Here is a 21,383-nt window from a genome sequence, read left to right on the forward strand (position 1 = left end):
ATTGGTTGGTATCCATCCCGTATCCGTGCTTGAGCGGCTGTGTTGGTCAGTAAAATGAGCGCGTGTGAAAGAGCATTCGTGTAAAGTTGAAACTTTCTGAACTTTAACGTGTTGTGCTACTGGACACCTGTGAGTTTGGGCAGCCAGCAACCAGGATCTTTCTCCTGTGGCTACATGCACACACCATTGGCACCGTTGGGGCGGCTGTGGCTCAGAGGTAAAGCAGGTCGTCCACCAATCAGAAGGGCGGTAGTTCGATCCCGGCTCCTCTGGTCACATGTCGAAGTATCCTTGAGCAAGATACTTAACCCAAAATTGCTCCCGAAGGCTGTGCCATCGGTGTGTGAATGAGTATTTAGATTAGATCCTGATGGGCAGGTTGGCACCTTGTATGGCAGCCTCTGCCATCAGTGTAAGAATGTGTGTGTGAATGCTGACTTGTAGTGTAAAGCGCTTTTTGAGTGGTCGGAAGACTAGAAAAGCGCTATATAAATGCAAGTCCACTTACCATTTACCGTTTCAGAAATAATCTCTGTCCAACACGCCTGAAAAAGCAGATCACATGACCATTCACTGGGTATGCACGTGCCGTATACCACTCCATGTCGGGCTGGTAACACTGCTGGATACGGGCATTGTCGCGAATTGCTTGAATAATAGCTTGCCTCCTGTGCATGTAGTCAGTAGTAGCAAAAATAAAATGCAGAATTTAACTGCATAACAGCTGACAACAAGGTCAGCTATGCCTGTAATTCATTGTCCATGTGGAATTAACCACTGTTAGTCAAGGCTCATGTTTGTTTGTTTGTTTTGTTCCGGGAAAGGGTCACATGACAGGGGCGTGACGATTCGAACGCAATTCCAGAGTTTTCAAACTAAAAAGGCGTCAGCAGTGTTTTCAAAAGTCTCTGTTTTAGGGGTTCGAAAACGCTAGAGTAGTGTGGATGCTAGGCGTAAACGTACCAAAAGTTATGTGTTTTAAAACAAAAAGGTGTTAGTGTGGATGTAGTGTGAGTCTGTGTGTGTGAATGGTGCAGCAGGTAAGGTCGTTGACTTGCCTCAAAGAGTGTCGGAGAACTCATCGACAGATAGGGCTAACAGGCTCACATGATCTTGTGACACACAAACACTGAGACATATGCTCTCTCTATTTCTCTCTTTCATTCTCAGTCTGTCACTCAAACTCTCCCTTTCACTCTCTCTCACACACACACACACACACACACACACACACACAAGAATGAGCGACATTCTCATCACTGCTTTGGCGGTGGGTGATCTGCTGTGGTTGACCTCTTATTGAAGTCGGGTGCTAAATGTCACCACTTTGATGTACAAGCACAACAGCTCCTGTGTGTGTGTGTGTGTGTGTGTGTGCTATCACACATTCTTAACATACCATTAAGATTGTCACACATGCCCCCTCCCTTGTCAACCATATGTTAAGGCTACCCCCCAAATGTCCACTACCACAACAAACACACACACACACACATACTAGCGCACACCTTCCATATTCATTTATAATTATTATTAACCAGATACAGAGCGATGCAATGCTTCCTCACTGGAGCTCTGCAATTTTTGGACGATTAAAGGTCCAAGCTGAATATTTCTCTTTTTGCCATTTAAATTACAGCTACAGTATATTCACATGTATTTTTTTTACTCACAGATTAATAATGAGCACGTTGTTTTCAATTTATTATTATACAAAACAGTCATAGCAGGTTTCAAATCCATTTGAATTTTGTGCCTGAGTATTATTCTTATTGAATAATATTAATCTATGCATCTTTTCTCATATTTTAATATCATCTCACTATTATCATTATCTTATATAACCATATAATGTCCTTATAGATCATCTGATCTCACATTACATAGGCTTCATAATCTCATGTTTTATCTTGTGTAGCTTGTCTCTAACCTCATCTCATCTGACATTTCTTATACTGCATATCATTTATTATCTCATCCTCATCTCATGTTTTGTTTTTTTATATCTACAGTATATCATCTAATCTCCATCTCCCCTTTTTTTTTAATTTATCATCTCATCTAATATCCATTTTTTATAATCTCATACACTTTATCTCTCAAACTCATCTCATATGATTTTATATTTCTCACACATATCATTTCATGTTTCTATCATCTCATTTTTCATCTAATCTTCATCTCACCTCATATAATGTATCCCAGATTTATTTATACAGTATATCACTTTATCTCTAATCTATGTATATACAGTATGTATATACTGTATGTCATCTCATATCATCTTATATATTTTAATTTGATATGTCCCATATCTCATCTCACGTTTTTCATATATCATCTCATCTCACATCTAATCTCCATTTCATCTCATGTTTCTTAAATAACACCTTCTATCTCATCTCATATATCATGTATATCATTTCACATATCATATAAGTTCTTTTTTCATAATTTTCATATGTAAAAATCTTGAATTAGCCTAAGAGCATAACTCCAGGCATATATATATTAAAGAATTGCACTCACTGAAGCCTGGCATCATGTCTGGGTATCTGCAATAAGTGACAAGTGGGACTGAACTAAAGAGACTGAACTAAAGAGAGCTGAAATGTGACTTTGTTGAAACAGACAAGGGGTTCTTTTACCTCTATGGGCAGGGACCATTTCCTCTCCCCCTTCTCTCCCTTCCTCCCTCTCTCACTCCCTCCCTCTATTTCTCTTTTTTAGGGTCTTTATATCTTTCCTCTCCTTCCTCCCTCACTTCTCTCTGCCATCTGTCTCTCGCTCGCTCTCTTTCTCCGTGTGACACATCTCTCCCTTGCTGACTCTCTCTTTTAGGATCCTGGCAAAGGAACTGACAGTGTGTGTTCAATCCACAGGTCCTCTCTCTCTCTCTCTCTCTCTCTCTCTCTGTGTGTGTGTGTGTGTGTGTGTGTGTGTGTGTGTGTGTGTGTGTGTTAGCCAGAGGTCCTGTGGTCGCTGTGACTTCAAAGCTGAAACCAGAGTCTCTCCACAGTCTGCAGCTTCCCTATAAATCACACTAACCATACTGCAGGGGAAACACACATACACGTATACACAGCCACAACACACAAACAGAGAGAAATGAGAGTTAAAGCAATAAGAAAAGTATTAAGTAATACAAAGTATTGACAGGTACAGAGGGAAGATGTGGAAAGAAAAAGGAAGATGAACTGAATGTGACAATGCAAGAGAAGGTCAAAGTGGATGGGAAGATGAGATTTTGGAGTTGAGTAACAGCAGAAAGGGCCAGCCTTTCATTGAATTTGCCATAGAATAAACAGGGTGTTGCCAGCCAAGCCCTAAGTGAATTTATTTTTGTAACTAGATTCTTTCTCCTGTTATATATGCAGCTATGCAGTTGAATCAAATTATTTCCCATGTGTACAGTAACCAAAGACTAAATCGCGATAGCTGCAGTGGGTGTTGTTTCGTTTTGGCTTCATTTTCCAGTGAAAGGTGATTCATTTACATCTCTTTCACAGCAACGCCCTGCTTAACGCTTTGGTTCAGACTCCATATATGGCTTTAAGACCTGGAGCTGCCAAAAACTGTACAGATAAGAAAATTCAGCAAACCAAAATCAGCTTTTGCTCTTCGGTCTGCCAGTCTTCAACAGAGGTGCACCACCTTCCTCATATTATGAAGGCGTAGACGTTTCACCAATCAGCGACGGTCATCCCTGCAAAATTCCACCCCAAAAGTTCCGGTACTTTTAGAAAGTACTAATCCCAGACCAGTGCCTTTTTTGAGGGTTAAAATGCCTTGTAAAATGTCCCAAGAACTTAATTTAGACCCTTGTCAAAGGGTTCTTAGTTCTGGGGGAAAGTTCCTGCGGTGGAAACGGGGCTAATCTTACGTAGTCTTCATATTGAAACATGTTTTATGTATCTCAACGTTCTTTGACTTTGCCGTATGTTAAAACTCAGACGTTCGACCAAATCTGGTGGGTCTCTAATTGTCAGGAGGTCAAACCTCTCCAGTTGTAAAGCCTTTGACACTTACAAGATAACCTCGGTGACCTTTGCCCTCAGAGCCCTGACTGACACGCAGTAGTCCAGTCTTATGGAAGAGTAATAACAATTATTGAGCTAGTAATAGGTTTTCCAAATAATATATGTGGGCCGTTGAACCACTCATTCTGCCCTGCTATCATACCCTGAGGGCACACAGTGACAGTGTAGCATCTGTTTTTTGAGTCCTCTCCAAATTGATTTGAAAAGATGAAGCTCATATTTGTTTTTGTAGGGTTTGTAGATAAGACGCAGGTTTGTTTATTTGTAAGGAATATAGGGACACAGAAGGTAGTCATTTGTGTAATTGGTGACCAGATCTTGAGAGTAGACGATCCAGTGGGGTTAACATTATCTGGGAAACAGAGGTACAGTCTCTCCTTTCATAATAGAATAGAAATATTAAAATAATTTGCCTTCCTTTTTACAGAGTTGTCCTTTGGGGTCTGGATTATTATTCCTTCTCCGTAATAAAACATTTTGAAAGAGTCAACACCCCAGCACGTGCCTCTGAAAAAGCCTGGAGCATATTCTAGCATTTCTGGTCTGGCTGATATAAATAATAGGAGCTTGTCCAATAACCACAAAATTAGATTTTGACAGAAAAATGGGTAAATACTCGAATAAACTGAAGAACCTATATATTCCAGCTTACTTAAGCTGTTTAAGTTGGACTCGCATTCAGTACATTTTGAAGTATATATGAGTGTATATTTTAGTTTGTATTTCTGCCATCTAGGCAGCGAACGTACATTGCTGACAACAACTTGACTGTGGAGATTTGGCTCAATATTCTGTCCGTTATTGAAATCACTAACAAACCTGACTTTGGGATTTTGTTTGGACAACCTCGTCTTGGACTTGTGCAGACTGACCGATCTCCAGCTGTTGCTGTGGCTCGAGCATGCAGCTTTTAGAGTTGATTGTCTCTATAACGTGGAGTTTTAAGGGGCTGATTCTCGTCACACAATGCCTGAGAACCGCAGCAGTCAGCACAGCGTCACAATGGGTGGTAGATCCACATCCTCCCTTCAGCCATTAAAACAAATAGCTCTTTATCCAAGAATGTGTGAGTCTACGGCGGGAGAGACTGTGTGTGTAGTAAGAGCAGACATGCATGTGTTTACCTCTTCCTTACCTGATGATGTGAGAGGATACATGATGTGAGTTCTGTCTGTAATACTCTGTCAACTGACATGGAGTCTTTGTCTGATATTTAGTGGCTGACTTGTACATCCACTAGAAACACGGCAACATGATGATTAAAAAAAAGCGAACTCACATTGTTTAGCCATGTTAGTGGCGTGTCTCCAGGCAGCCATGGCAAAGCATGTAATAGACCCACCTGTCCACCGGTAGAAAGCGCGTCAGTGTCACGTTTTGTGTCGCCGAGACCTGAATATTACACGCCTGCATGAAGGTGCAGTGTTTTGTAGTGATGGTTGTCACGTGACGTTTGCCACGTGTTGTGTAGTGACGGAAGTCTAACTTTAGAGCTGGTTTACGTAGTATATAAAGTGAGAAAGACCACTTAAGCTCGGGCTACCCTGGCAACGTTTGGGCGCCCATGTTAACAGGTCAGAGCAGCAACACAGCCCGCATGAGCAGCGCGTGTCAGCTGTGTGTCGGCTGCGTCTCTTCTAGAGATTCGAGGTCTCACCTATTTTTACTGCGTGCAGTTCACAGCGACAACAGACAGTGAAAATGACCTTTGACAGTATATTGACATCACACCAGCAACATTACTACAATTTCAATGTTTATATCTGTAGAATATGTCACAGACATGAAAAAGGTGAAGGTTTATTTTTAACTCAACTCTACCTGCTTCCGTTACAAAATAAAAGCCCTCAAGCGTTTTTTTTTTTTCTGTAGACAGAGTTCCTTCATTTGTTAACACGATGCTGTTCTGAAATATTTACAGGACAGTGTTGTAGAAAATGCAGACTTGTAGGGCTCCATAAATGAATAAAGTACCGGGTTTTAATTGTGGATTATTGCTATTATTTACAAATGAGCACACGCTTCTTAACCTTTTTCAATCTAAAATAATATAAAGTGACATTTATAATGAAATGGCCATTATGAACTCAATGTAGAAAGAAAGGGCTGGCACACTTTTAGTCCCAGAAACTACTTTTCAAGACACTAAAAGGTTCCTTCAGCCCATTGTTGTCTGCATTTCCACCGCGGTCTAAAGACCTGCAAAGATTCGGCAAATCAGTCAGCTGACGTATGAAAAAGCAACATGACATGGGACGAGGGCTGCTGGTGGTCAGCAGGGGTAAACACACTCTGCAGCCTGCAGTTCAGTGTGCCCGCCTAACGTTACCACTTGCGTTCGCGATCTCCCTCTCTTTTTCTGTCTTTTTTTTTTTAATCAGTCGGGAGGCCGACAGCAGAGCCTAACTTTACTTTCAATGTTATCAAACAGAGACAAATGTTCTCCCCTCCTCCTAAAATCGTCCTAAATTGATACTAGTACACAAGCTGAAGCCGTTATGTGTCTTACCAATCAGAGACGGTCATCCCTGCAAACTCCACCTCGACAGTTCCGGTACTTTCAGAAAGTACAACCCCCCGACCAGGGCCTTTTTTGGGGGGTAAAAAGGCCCGTAAAATGTCCCCGGAACTTAATTTAGACCCCGGTCCCTGCATGCGGTCGCAACACAATAAGTTCTTCAAAAGGTTCATAGTTCCGGGGGAAAAGTTCCTGCGGCGGAAACGGGGCTAAAGTGAATGCAGCACTGTCTGGGATGTTGAAAGACGTCTGCAAAATCAAATAGAAATGTGCAGATAAAATCAGTTACAAGGAAGAAGTGGACGGGGAGATAGAAAACAGAAGAGGACAGCGTGAGATTGAGAGAGTGATGCTGGAGCAGGGAAAAGTAGCAAGAGTGGGGAAACTGACAAAACGGAAAGACAGAGAGGGAAGAGAGAGAAAGAGAGAGGGAGAGAGAGTGCACAGTGTGTGAGGGTTACCACAACCATGCCACTGAGTGGTGTGTTTACATGGTACCACACCACTAGGCTTTTAACCACAGACGTGGCACTGCTCAGTGTGTGTGTGTGCAGCTGTGTGCATGTGTATTCTCAGTTACTGAAACGCCGACCGCACGCATGCCTGTGGGAAGAGATTCAATATGTTTCAATATGTAACCTGTGATTTTACGATGCAAACTTAGTTTTAATGAAATCTGCGACTAATTTAGTTTCACAGACAGGTGAAATTTGAACCAAAATCCCTCGTACGCCTGTGTCAATACTCACTGGATTACACAATTATGAATTCCCTTACTGTTTCAGCTTTTTTTTTTACAGTATTTATATATAGATTGTAATTTCCACTACCTCAGCAAACGCTAAGCTAACATTTTTATACTTCACACAGCAGAATAGTTGTGATTATGTTTCAAAACCGTGTCAGAATAACTTGTTTAAATCAAATCATATTCTAGTTGAAAGGAACACATGGCATTTAGCCCTGCCAGTCTGAGAGGCTTTATAACACAGGAAACCAAAGAGACAAAAACATGTTTGTGTCTGTTGAATGTCACACTGGGTCTCATGCATGAGGTTCGCTTGTGCGATTGTTCTAAGTTGTATTCACCAAAGTTCCTTGACTGCACAAACTTAACGTAAAACGCTCTTTTCAACTTGATTGAAATGCCTCCTGTTCATTAGGAGGTGCACATTCGTGAGATTTTAGCATAAACAACGTCCCTAAATTTCTTGTAAAAAAAAAAAAACCTTTTTCCACTTCCACTGTTTGTGGGCAAGTTTCTTGCTGTCGGAAATAAGCAGATGAACACCTTACAAATGTATCAGTGTCAGTAGTGATCTGTACATGAGTCGTACGACAGATCTGGACCACTCGTCCTATGAGAAAATGATAAATACGAGAAAATTGGTAAATGCCAAATTCTCATGGGGCGCTTTCACAAGCCAACATTTAGTCTGTTTTTGTCAAACTCTGGTGTGGTTTAACCCATGGTGAGATCGTTTGGGTGGATGTAAACGCAGTAATTGTACTTCGGTGCGGAGCAAAACAACCGGACCGAGACCGCTTGCGAGAGGTGGTTCTGGATCGTTTCCAACTGAACCAAAACGCAGGCTGCTTGTATGGACATTTGTTGAGATGTACACAGGTAAAACAACAGGTTAACATAAGTGGGAGAGAAATGCCCTGGACTTCTACAAGAGTCGGATGTTTGCTTGACATCTGGGCCAAAGAGAACATACAGAATCTGATAAAAAATAGTGCCATTTATAGAGTCATTTGAGATAAACTGGAGGAGAAGGGATTAGTCTGCGATTCCTCAACCCGTTCTCATTCCCAGGGGGTCAAATACTGAGGCTTGGTCACGTCCAACAAACACAAGGCTTTCATCTAACAGACCACTGTTCATGTCCCGTGCGTCACGTTACAATCAGCTATTCGTTCGTGTCCCGTGTTCACAACGTTCAGTGTCATTTTCACTGTACAAAAAGTAGTATTTTAAACCCAAACATGTAGTTCTTTCCTAAACCTATATATAGTGTTTTTTTTTTTGCCTAATCCTAAAGTGATGCCAAGGATAACTATAGTGGTTTTGATGCCGAAAAGAAAGTAACGCCAAGGGGCGTGACAAAGCGGCAGTATATGACGAATTGGGAGGAGAACGTGTTGGATTCCCTGCATAAAAGTTGCAGCTCTTGTGACGAAAAAGATAAATTCCCTTCTTCGTACATGCCCCTCAGCAAATTAATGTTTTAATTTGGTCTGCTTTTATTTGTGCACTGTGAAGCCGAACAAGACTATGTAGAAAACAAACCAAAAGTATAAATTTCGCTCTGATCGGACTAGCCAAACGGACTATGGCTTGTGAAAGCTCCCTTATATCACTCATACGTGCCACTTAAGAACAAATCAATCGATTGTTTTTTTGCACGACGCCCATCACGCAAGGTGCGTCTTATAAAATCTGCAGTCGGCGATATGTCCCACAATGCCATCTAGGACGACTGTTATAGAGTGATGACCATATTCCACCGTACTTCTGCTACGATTGTCCTTATTGAATTGTATGTCTACAGTATGGGATGAAACTCCTCCAATTATTGTTTTAAGCTGTTATTTGAGATAATTTTTTTACATTAAAATTCTGCTGAGTTCATCTTTAATCCCTCGATTGTTTTGTAGTGTAAGAAGAAAGAGGAAGAAGAAAGGGGAGACAAACAAAGGGACCTTTTGAAAGGCAGAGGGAGCAAGAGTTGTAGGGAATAGAGGGATGATAACAAGGAGAGGGATTGGAAAGAGAAACATAACTGTGGAGTGCAGCGAGAGCCGGGCACCGGGGCGAGGAAAAGTTATGAGAGGAATGAAAAAGTGCAAAAATTAGGAGGGAAAAAATATAAAAGTAAGGTTAGTAGCAGGAAAGGGTGGAGGAGACGAGTGAAACCAGATAGAGATGGAGACAGGAAGGAAAAGGAGGGTTAGCTGAAGAGTGAGATGCCAGCGAGGGAGAAGGAGAAAGAGAGAGCGGAGAATAAAGGAAGAAAAAGGGAGGGAGAGAGAGAGAGAGAGAGAGGTAGGTACTGGCTTTGGAGGGGATGGAGGGAGACGTGGGGGATGGACACAGAAGAAGGTAGAGGTGGGGGGTTCTTCAGCTGCTTTCGGAGGAAAGCAGTTGAAAGTAATTGGTTCCTGATGTGAAGCTGAGCTTAGTTCTCCAAATAAAAGGCCTTTCTGTCAGCTGTAATGGCTTTTCCATGCTGCACCGCTCCGGTGGGGGGGCTACATTAGCATCCTAGCATAGCTCACGACCTGCTTTGAATTAGATTGTGAAATTGTTTTATAAATATAGGCGCAACTCAAGCTGTTGCTCACAACGTGATCGGTTGAAGCCTTTATTTGCGGTGTGGAAAGCTACAAAACAATCGACCTCGTTCCGGAAAAGAAATTATTCTTTTTTGCCGCATAATATTCATGTTTTGTTTGACAGTATTCATGACAGAAAAAAATATATTGTCATGCGAGTTAATCGCACAAAAAAAATGCCCCTGGTATGTGAAGGCCTCTAGATGTGAAGAGTGATACCACTCTCTTATATCGGTCTGTGAAATGTGAAGCTAGAACAAAAAACTAGAGAGCTAATAAGTTCATTTCCCAAAAGGTTTAACTATTCTTTAACAGCTTTGTGCTCATGCAAGTCCAAGGAAGAGGAAAAAGATTGGTTTCAAATTCATCCACATTACTGGGGACATGTTCTTAGTCAAACACGCACACACACACACACACACACACACACACACACACACACCAGTGCACTGACCCTGATGCCACAGTGAGAGTCTGAGCCGCTACAAACGCCAGACCTCACTGACCTCACGGACTCAATAACAAACAGCTGTCACATAAGAGCCCTTTGTGCGTGTGCGTGTGTGTGTGTGTGTGTATTTGTGTGTGTTACGTATGCTTACTTGCCTGATTGCCTTTCTCTGTGTGACTGTGTGTTTGCTTACCTGGTTGCATGACAGCATTTATTTGAGTTTATATGTGTGCGCATACGCGAGTTATACACATGATTGATTAGGCCTCCAATATCCTTTTTCCACAAAAAATTAGCGGGTATATGCAGTTTTCTTAAACACGGGAAAAACTAATACAAATAGGCGATAGACTATGTCTTTTAGACAAGCATGTCTTTCGTTTCCTTTTTTTTTTCCTGGTGTAACAGGGTTAGTAAAAACAGTGAAAATGTTACGTTGGTTACTTAAACTCAAACTCTCGAACCAGAGTTGGTGATTGTTGGAACAGTGGAAAGACTAACAGAGATGGTTTTGATGAGTTTTATTTTGTTTCTGTTGAGTTTGAATGAATTGTGTTTTACAATTATCAGCGAGGTAAAATGACTGTTTCTGTCAATGGAGTCTGGTGGCTTTGAGGAGCACATATAATGGCTGTTTCTTTTCACATCTAACTCTGTGAATTAAGGAGTTTATTTCAACTAAACCAGCGATGGTGATTGTTGGAACAGTGGATAGACTAACAAAGATGGGTTTGATGAGTTTTATTTTGTTTCTGTTGAGTTTGAATGAAGTGTGTTTCGATGATCAGCGAGGTGAAATCACGGTTGTATGACTGGAGTCTGGTGGCTTTTAGGAGAACATATTAATTGTATGTTTTGTACATTAATAACTTATAATAATTGTCCAAATCGCACTCGCAAGTGCGCATGACATCACATCCGTTGGATTTTGGCCCTGGTTCTGTTCACATATTGGCAATAAAAAATGTTTAAAACACATTTATACATGTAAAAGCTTACATACAGTCCCTTTAACTTGGACTGGACATTGTGAAATTCCTTTTACGATGACAACTGGCAGGCGATGACAACAACACTATGTGGTTTAAGAGGCAGTAATTGCAGGGGAGGCTGTAAACCAGTATACAAGAGTCCATTACAAAAGGAGCACTTAATCACTGATACAGCCATGGACGGAGAGAAGCCATTACCATGCATCACCACCTGAGACAAAGGAAGTCACCATGGCTAATCTGTCATCTCCATCTCATAGCTCTCCTCTGCTCCGACAATAACAGAGAGAGATGAGAGATGCTGACCGGAACACACGCATACGCCGTTACACAGTCAGTCTTACTGTCATCATGCGCATCGCATCTGGTCTGTGTAATTTAGGTTGTCGGGTAGTAATCGTGACAATAAAATCTCTGAGTCAGAGGAGCAAAATAACCGAGAGGAGAGGGAAGTTGGACATTTAGAGAGGTTCACTAAATTTTTAGTATTATGTATTTTTTACTTTATTCATCAATGAAGGGGCAATAATAATAAATAAATAAATGAATAAATAAATAAGTCATTCGATAAATAAATAAATTTCATAAAATTTAGCAAAAATAATATAAAAATAAATGTAGCCATTAATTAATTGGTAAAATGTGACATAAATTGATATTTCTGTTTTAATGTGCTTCTTTATTTATTTGTGTTTGTATTAATTCCCTTATTTATTTACTCTTCTGTTTAATTTTCCCTTTTATTTACTTGTATATTTATTTTTAATATATATTTTTTTTATTTATTCATTTATTTGATTTTGGCAGGTTCCGTCCTCCATAGAGCAAAGGACAGGAAGTTCTTTCTGTCAACATTTGTCAATTGTCCATTTTGTTGCTTAGCACCCAGATAATGAAGAACATTAACGTACTGCAGAAACTATATTATATAATATTATATATACTATATTTCTCAGTAAACCTTAATTTGAAAATGTACATGAAATAATTTTCTAGATGATGATATAGTGGCAATATGTTCAGTCTCTGACTGGCATTTATTTTGTCTGGAGCTTCCTTTGAAAGACTGTCTCGTTATTGTTGTGTTATATTGATATGGAGGTTTTTCATATCCTACCTTATTGCATCCACATCAACAATAGCTCATAATCACCTCTTTCCACGCACCTACCTAAGAGTTTTGTTTATTTTGTGATGTAATTCATCTCCCTGCCCCCAGGCTGTTTATGTAGCCTAGCCTTTTCTCTCCTCCCCCCCTTTCACTTTTTTCTTCCATTTCCTCTATTTCACCCTACCTAACCCCTCGGCCTCTTTCACTCTCTGGCTCCACTACTGAAATTGAGCTCTCCTTTGAAAGCCCTGTGCCTCCCTCTCTGTCTCTCTGCTGTCATATGTCCAAAACCTCTTTATTAATTCAATTCTCTCTCACTACCGACGTGGTGGTTGTTGTTGTCTGTCGGGGTGATTCTTACCTGCCTCTAAATGCTTAAAGATGTAAGATGTATTAGCAGATAGAGCTGGGCAGTTCATGCTTAGGAAGAGGACTTTTGTCTGCTTGAATACACAAATTCAAAGCTTCAAGCCTCCCTTATCTACATAACTAAATGTCACATGGAGCCGGAGTTTGCACTAGGCAAATACACGTTGCTCCTCCAGCAGCTTACAGTATCGAACAGCTTTGCCAAATTACCTCAATTAGAGGATCCTCTAGCGGATCTGTGAGGCTGTACTTTGGTACTTGGCTGAATGCTTATGTCCGCATGCTAAAAAGCCCCCAATGACAGTCTGATGTTAAGCAGGTATAATGTTTACCGTGTTCACCATATTAGTTTAGCATGCTAATAATTACTAATTAGCACTAAACACAAACGTACAGCCAAAGCTGATTAGAATGTCATTTGTTTTGCAGGTATTTAGTCATAAAACAAAAGTATTGGACCATTCTGACCTGGTGGTAAATGCATTTTAGTCTGGACGGACAAAAACGGAGACCTTTGAAAACGATGACACAGACACCCACGTTTGCTTCTTGATTGGATCTCATCAGTCATGACGTGTCCATCCCTGATTCGTCACGCCCCATCACTTGAACCTCTTCCGGAAGAAAACAAACGGCATCAGCCTCGACCACCAGTGGTTAATTTCAACTTGGCTAGCGAGTTACAAACGTTGCTGACCTTGTTAAATGGCGTTATAGTGTGGATGTAGTCTTAGTCTACCAGTTTTTTGACAATATGTATAAACTCTGTTTCCAAATTGTAATATGATTTTGAATTGGCAGAACTACACCAGTGCCAGTTTCTCTTCATGAGTATCAAGCAACCTCATCTGCGAGCCACTAACCTATATCAGACGCATCATGAGCCAAATGTTGTGTGAATTTCCCTTAACATACACATGCTTTATGATGTTTCTAATATAGAAGATTTAGAGGAAGAAGATTTAGGGGAAAGAGATTCAGGAGAAGTATGAGGAAGAAGAAAAAGCATCAAATTTGGCCTGCACAGCACAGTATTTGACCCATCCTTGCACAATCATAAAAAGATGCTCCACAGGACTCATCCCAGTCTAAACCTCACCCATGCCAAAACAGTGATGGGAACCTCGGGCAAGGACCTTGCTGATAACCTTACTTCCCACGCAAGGATATTTTGATGGGCACGAGGACAAGACATAAAAACAAAGTCTCTGCAGCAATGCCAAAAGATTTCTACAACGAACAGGTCTGCACATCATCATAACATGAAAAAGGGTAGAAGAAGTACATGACAGAGAAATTCAAGAGATGATATCATAAAGGTGATACAAGAACTTCTAATATGACTAGTTGGTGTGCCTGAAAACTAGTTTTTATCTCGCTTAAGGCCTTTACACACCGGGTGCGAGACGAATAAACGACACGAAAATAGGAAATGCTTGCTTGTGAATATTATATGTCTAGGGCTTTTATTTTGAAAGGTTAGAATGGAAGGAGTGGATCTGGTATGTGCTGTCTTTGTCAAGGTTGAAAGGAGTAATAAAGTTTGCCATCCTGGTTTTGGACCACTGAGCGTCCATGTAGTTGTTTCATAAATATTGGCACAATTCAACCCGTTCTGCACAACGTGATTGGCCGATGCCTTTATTCACAGAAGCTCATAGAATGACGCTTTTTTTATGCATAAATTTAATTTAATTTAAAATTATGTTTTGCTTGTAGTTGCAGGATAAATAACGGGTCCATCTTCAAAGTAGATCATCATATATAAACAGCATATATACAAACAAGCCTACATCTGCCTGCAGCCGTCTAAACCCCGAGTCTCTCTCTTGCACAGTAGGTCGGATTCTCCTCTGGCCAGCTCCTAGATGTTTGCTTACCATTGTGGGACACCACGGTTTAAATTTGGTCTGTTAGACTTGTGTGAAATAGAAGCGCTTCTATCACAACAAGAGCAGAAATGCAGCATAGCGGTCATGTAGATATTTTGACAAACTCCTTTGCAAACAGATTTCCCCCGTTGCTGGTTTCTGTGTGGTTCCTCTCATTCCTTTCCCATCTTCGAGTATGCCAGGCACTACAAGTGTCTGTATGTCTTTCTAAGAAAGTCACTTTGTATTTTCTTTTTTTCTTCTTTTTCCTCCACATCACTATGTGATGTTCTCTCTACTTTAAGGGGGCAAAGAAGAACCACAAGGATATATGGGGAATCAGTTACTATGAAAACAAGCGTGGGTGGCAAAGAGACTATCAGGCGCAAAATTTGTCGTGGTCAATTTATAATCATTGTGCTTAACATTCCTGCTGTCACTTGACCAAGAGACATGTCAGACTACACGTTAAACGCCGACCAATCATAGTTTACAGTCTTTTGAGACAGCCCTGTCTACTGCAAAACGTTCCCAATTACGTTTCAAGGGGAACAGATTTTCTCCTGGATTACGGTCACACTTTTTAACAGTTTAAAACACGTTACGTTGTAAATTGAAACAAAACCAAAAAAATGCAACATAACTTCTTTGTCAGTGCTTTATTAGATGGTGCCTGCTTGTGAATGTAAAGGAGAATATCTTGAGGACACCTTTACCGTGCCTTACCTGGAAATCGGTCCTAAATAACATTCAATGTAACCACTTTAATGAGACAAATGAGAAAATGTTCTATTGTTCGACATATATCGTGGCTTTAACACTTCATTTCATTCCACAGCCGCCGCCGGTCGGTTTACTACAAACACCTCACTAACTGTTCACAGATGGTGTGAAGTTGCCAGACATAGCTGTCCCTTATATACCAAATACTTTCTCATAACCTGAGAACTTCTGTATGAGAAGGTTGAAACTTCCACTTGGACACCATGCAGCACCGGCAGACGGTGGAGGGAAATATTTCCAATATATTATGTGGAGGGTTAATTGGTAAGGAATACAATATGTCTTTTGAGTCCCTCGGTGTCAGTCTCACGCTCTCTTTTTTACTCTTTGTTTCACTCCACCCCTCTCTCTCTCCCTTCCTGTCTCTCTCTCTTAACAAGTTACTGACAAAAAAAATGTGTTTCCAATTAGGCGCTGAGGGGAAAAAGAACAACTCTCGACTGCGAACGCTACTAAGAAATGTCTTGGGTGTAACAGGGCATTCATATCATGAAATGGCATTTTCAAGATAAGGGGGTGTGTGTGTGAAATAAATGCACTTGTTACTTATAAAGTTCCACCTGTATTCTGTGTTAGAAATTCACCAATTTCAAGAAAAGTTTTTTTTTTTTATTTGCAGTGAATTGCTGTAACACCTTTTTGAAAAAAAAAATGTTTTAAGCAAGATGTCCAGCAAATTTCAATGACACTTTTCTTTTAAATTCTTTTTTTTTTTTGCAGTGCATGTGTGTGTGTGCATGTGTGTGAGTGACGTCATGTGCAGACAAAGGTCCTCTCCTGCAGAGTGTGTGTGGCAGTCAGAGAGAGAGAGAGAGAGAGAGGCAGAGAGAGAGAAAGAGAGAGAGAAAAAGAGAGAGCGAGAGAGAGCGAGAGCTTGGTGGAGCCAGCGCAGAGAGGCACGGAGACGCAGCTAGAGAGCATCAAGGCGATTTCATCTGGAAGCAAATCAATAAAACAACTTCACAAACAGAGACACACCGGTGCGGGGAAAAAGAAAAACAAACATCTGAGGAGATATTTTTCTGCTGCGGACATAAAAATGAAAGGGTTACCTGGCTGTATTTTGCATTTGGAGTCTTTTCTTACACCGACTTTGCGCCTTTGACACACAAGAGTTGCGCAGGCAGACAGGCAGAGTCTCTCTAGGAGTTAGTTGTCTGTTGGGAGGAATTTCCAGGCAAATCAAACTTGAGTTTGGGAACATCCAGGAGCCAGAGCCAGGAAAGTAAGCTACCTACCTATACTGCTCTCATTGGAAAAGGAAAGACACAGTGAGTATTTCATCCATCTTATTGAATGAATCCTTAGAATAAAATTTGCTCCCAAAAAAAGTTTTTTTTCTCACGTTAGTGCACGGATGTGGACATCTTTTTTGCATAATCAAAAGTTATACCTGCCACGTAGACGCGTTCGGTTGAGATAAAGGCTGTGATGGCATTAGCAGATGCTTTGAATCCGCTTGTGCGCACCGTTATTCGAATAGGAGACGCTGCCGTTATTCGAATATAGGAGACGCTACAGTTGTGCGCCCATAGGGGTCGAGACGCAGCTGGAAGGGAATTAAGGACTTGTTGCGCCAGAGTTTGGGCTCTTTATCAAACTTTGGAATTGGAACAATATTTGTGCAAGGGAGTGAGCGGAAAAAGAAAAAAAAAACACAAGCGTAAAGCGTTGGGTCTGGGAGTAAAAAGTTTGACATCTGTGTTGATTTTCCACGCTGATCTGCAGGAGGAGAATGTGTTTGAGATTTTCTTTTATGTTTTCTTCATTCCTCTCTCCTCCCTTACTTAAAAAAAATTATCCATGTGCCAGCATCATGTTGTGTCCTCCAACTTCTGTTGTCAGCACTGTAGGTGTAATTGCTAAAACATGATGAAGAGAGGCCAGCAAGCAGATTGATGGTCCTCAAACATCTCTTGTGGTGTTGGCATCCTCCCAAAGTATATGCCTTGATGCTGTCTACTACCGGCAGGAGTCAATACACCATGCTGTGCCCTGGACTCAGGCCTTGAAATACAACAACAATTTTTCATGAACTAACTTCACTTCTCGCTGAACTCTCGAGACACTGGCAAAACTGATGATGTGGTTTGGTGCAGCGAATTTTCACTTCTTACTTCACCTGCAAGGAGGATGGAGATTACGCATTGTCCTGCTATGACAGAAATTTAATTTGTTTTGCATCTCCAAAGTCAAAAGCGGCAACGATATTTCAATATCTAACATGAATGATCTAGATTTGGTTCCGACCAGGTGCTTCCTGTTGTTCTTGAATGAGTAGTCGTGATAGCTCATGCGAATAGTTCAGATTTTTCATTCACACGTTGCATATGAAGAGGGTTGTTGGGTAAAGTTTGACATTTACAGAAATGTGCAATACTAACCACATGCATTGCTGCAAAGTTCATGGTAGAAATGAAATTGCAGCTGTGCATCCTGGATAGAGGCCACAAAAGCTTACTCTTGTGACAGTGACTCTTACTGGAGAAAGGTAATTTTTTTAATTTTTTTTTATTGCCCAACAAGTGATGGTCGATGAAGATGTCCAACATTTAGGCCGGAAGCAGAATATCTCAATAACTGCTGGCCTGGTGCTGTGAAACTTGGTATTTGTTTCCCCAGAAGAGGATTTCTAATCTCTCTGGAAACTCTTGACATGTCATTTAGAGCAGGTCAGGTCAGAATTTTCACTTGACCAACAATTAAGTCTGTTAGAACAAAACAAATGGCCTGATTGCTAGAAATGCATGTGCATTTGTCGCATTCAGAGATTGAATTTCAAAACTTTTGGTGACTCATTGACCTTTCCTTCTAGTGCAATCACCAAGCCAACATTTTATCTCATCCCAACGCTTAGGACAAAATCCCTATTTATACTTAAACTCTTTAAAGAAGAGATAAAAAAAAAAACTGGATACAGCATTGTAGGTGGGCTCCCGTTCATTCCCATGAAAGTTGCTCAGTGGTGCAGGAAGCCAAAATGGCTCGACTGCAGAGAGCCAAAGTACCCGGATCATCCGGCGATCTTCCACATCCATTGGGTCCATAGTGCAGGCGCGAGTAGCGTTTCCTTTAACTCCGCCTCCCAGCCCTCGCTCCAGCCTCGGTCTGGGTCTCATTCACATGAACGGAGGAAGGGAAATAACTTTTGATTCGGCAATTAGTGCATTTTACAACTTTAAGGACCTAATGATATAAATAAGGGCTATTCAAGTGTTCGTACTGGGAAGTTGATTTACCTTAAAAAAAATTATCCGCTGAGTTACAGATGTCTCTTTCCCAATGTAAGTCTATAGGAAAAATGACATTTCCGTGTGTCACGATAACACATTTTAGGCTTTTTGCATGTCATTTACAAGCCACAGGCTTAACGTTGTGAAGTGTCTTTTCACGTGTCATTTAACGCCACATCGTTACCGCGAAACGGTCTCGGCTATGATTAGGCAACAAAACTATAGTAATGGCCGCAATAAGGTTTAGGCAACAAAACCACATAGGTTTAGGAAAATCATCATGGTTGGGCTTAAAAATAACTATGTAAACTAAGTAAAATATGTACGAAATGAACATAACATAGTACGGAAAACATGTCCTAACGTTACTTCAAAATAACACAACACATTTGGTTGGACTGGGTTGGATACACAGGTGGCACAGAATTAAAGTTTGGATAAAGTTCCCACTACACTACACTAATACTCGCTATGTAGAGTTAGCAGTGTCAAAAACTGCAGTGTACAGAGAATTTGTCTCTTCAAATAATGAGAAAAAACAGAAACAATGACCACAAATAGTGAGAATATAATAAAAGAAGATCTCTGTCCATTTTGGTCATTGTGAGCTTTCCTTTACTGCCGCCTTCAAGACAAATTGTCGCCCCTGTACGAAACCCACCCCCCCAATAAAACAACAAATGGCTGCAAAGTTTTCACTGAATGGATGGTCATTATCTCCACAACTTTAGGTGATCCCATGGCTTTTCCTTTTCACCTTCATGTGCCCAAGAAAGAGTTTCTAATTCATCCTTTTTTTAAACTGATGTAAAGGTCTACTGTATAAAAAGCCATATGCCCCCTGCTATCCTTGCCCTTTTGATGTTACCCAATTAATACTGATCTGAGGCCCAAATGGTTCGTGTTTGTGTGTGTCTGTGAGTGTGTTTATTTGTGTATTCGCAGGAGATGGTGAGAACACTGTTTACCTCCCACCCACTGCCACAAACCTCAGGGGGTCTTTGATGGTATGGTGGTGTGTGAGAACCATTTACACTTCTGTAGAAAGATTAGGTTGGCGGTGGCTTTCAAGCTGTTTTAATTATGGATTCCACATTCTACGAATAATAATTCACAATGAGTCACATTGGTTGACTTAATACGTTGCAGGAAACCTTTTTTTTTCCTGGTTGATATATGGGAAGTTTTGAATAAATCTAATTTCTCCTTACTGTATGACCCTCTGTGGAATCTCATGCCATATTTAAACTGCTGAGACACATACAACAGCTACAGCTGGAGGTGATATGAGGCAACTAGAGCATAAGGTCTTCAGCATTGTCAGGCTTGGAATGAAAATAGGACATTTAACCTTTCCACTTTGGACATGAAGAATTATTATAACTCGTTATTGCGAAATTCCTCAGAAATAGGGCTGCAGCCCACTTGGTATCCTGACCTAGGGTTTATTGAACCAAGGCCAGTTTTGTTGCTTATAGATCTTCATTTAGTCATTCTTACCAGTTTGTTGAAAACACTCTAGCACATTTTAAAGACCAAAAGCAATTATAATCTTGAGTGATTAAAGACAATTTGGGGTCATCAAACTTTTTCAGATGAATGGGTTTTGACTCATATGACAAATTAGCTTCCATTCCTAGCAACAAAACAAAACACATTACCGTTTTACCAATATCCTTATAGTATAATATATGATATAATGCATATTATCCATCATGTAACCACAAGCAGAGCTACTGTAGAGGGTTATACCATGAAGAGATAAGAGATAGAGATGACAGGAACTGTTGGAACTGTTTTCAGATAAAAATTAAATGTTGCCTTTTTATGACTGCCTTTGCATACAGAGCAACCTGCAAGAGATAACGGTTGAAAGTGAAAAAGGTTGAGCTACTTTTAGATTTATTTAACTATATTTAACTTCACATATAGCATGAGTTTACAGTCTAAGTTTTCCAAAGCATTTCACAACTGATTTTTGATTTATCGGCCATCCACATTTTCCGACTTTTCAGTGAATAATCATACTGTGTCACCCTGGCAACATATCCTCATATAACGGTTCGTATGATATCTTACGAAAAGTTATTCCTCATTTTTTGTACACTCTCCTACGAATATTTAGCGACACGTGTCATGTATGCATGTTACATGCATGCAGTCTTTTCAAAATAAAAATCCGTCTTCACAGGAAACAACTTGGTCAGGTTTCGGAAAGATCGTGGTTTGGGTTACAATAACTATGGAAGTGGCGTTACTTAAGTACGGTAGTTACGTATGTGACATAAATCTATGTTGACGTCCGGTTTCACAATTACGTGGATCACAAATGAATTGATTTTGTGTGATATATACGAATTACAGTGCATTACTTTTCGTAGCTATATGTTGATGCAAACAGCCTGACTTTGGATATGACACTCCAGCACTCCAAAGACGGGGACATGATAGTTCTCGGGAGCTCAGTGGTTTCCTCAGTAACCAGGAAAGCAGCGCAGGCTATTTGTCAGTCCTTAAAGTTCTGGTTGATAGATATGACAGGATTACAAAAACATACCCATCCGAAAGTTATTCCACAACTTGTGAGATGATGAAAAGGGATAAACTGATGCCTCTGACTTCTGACCTTCTTGTTCAATCTAAACAAAACTCCCCCTGCAAAGACTTATCGTCCCC

The 21,383-nt window shown here is 40.6% G+C and overlaps 1 protein-coding gene across 2 annotated transcripts in view; it reads left to right on the forward strand.

Annotated features, from left to right (window-relative positions):
* Positions 1-21,383, forward strand: part of lpar1 (lysophosphatidic acid receptor 1) — an 80,548-nt gene that overhangs the window by 25,029 nt on the left and 34,136 nt on the right. Inside the window, exon 1 of one of the 2 annotated variants that reach the window (XM_074618040.1) lies at positions 16,363-16,745. The exons of the other annotated variant lie outside the window; for it this stretch is intronic. The gene's annotated coding sequence lies outside the window, so the exon portion shown is untranslated. Of the gene's footprint in view, positions 1-16,362; positions 16,746-21,383 lie in introns of those variants that run through there. 2 annotated transcript variants of the gene reach the window in all.

Source organism: Sebastes fasciatus, chromosome 19 (genome assembly GCF_043250625.1).
Source record: "Sebastes fasciatus isolate fSebFas1 chromosome 19, fSebFas1.pri, whole genome shotgun sequence".
Classification (NCBI taxonomy): Eukaryota; Metazoa; Chordata; class Actinopteri; order Perciformes; family Sebastidae; genus Sebastes; species Sebastes fasciatus.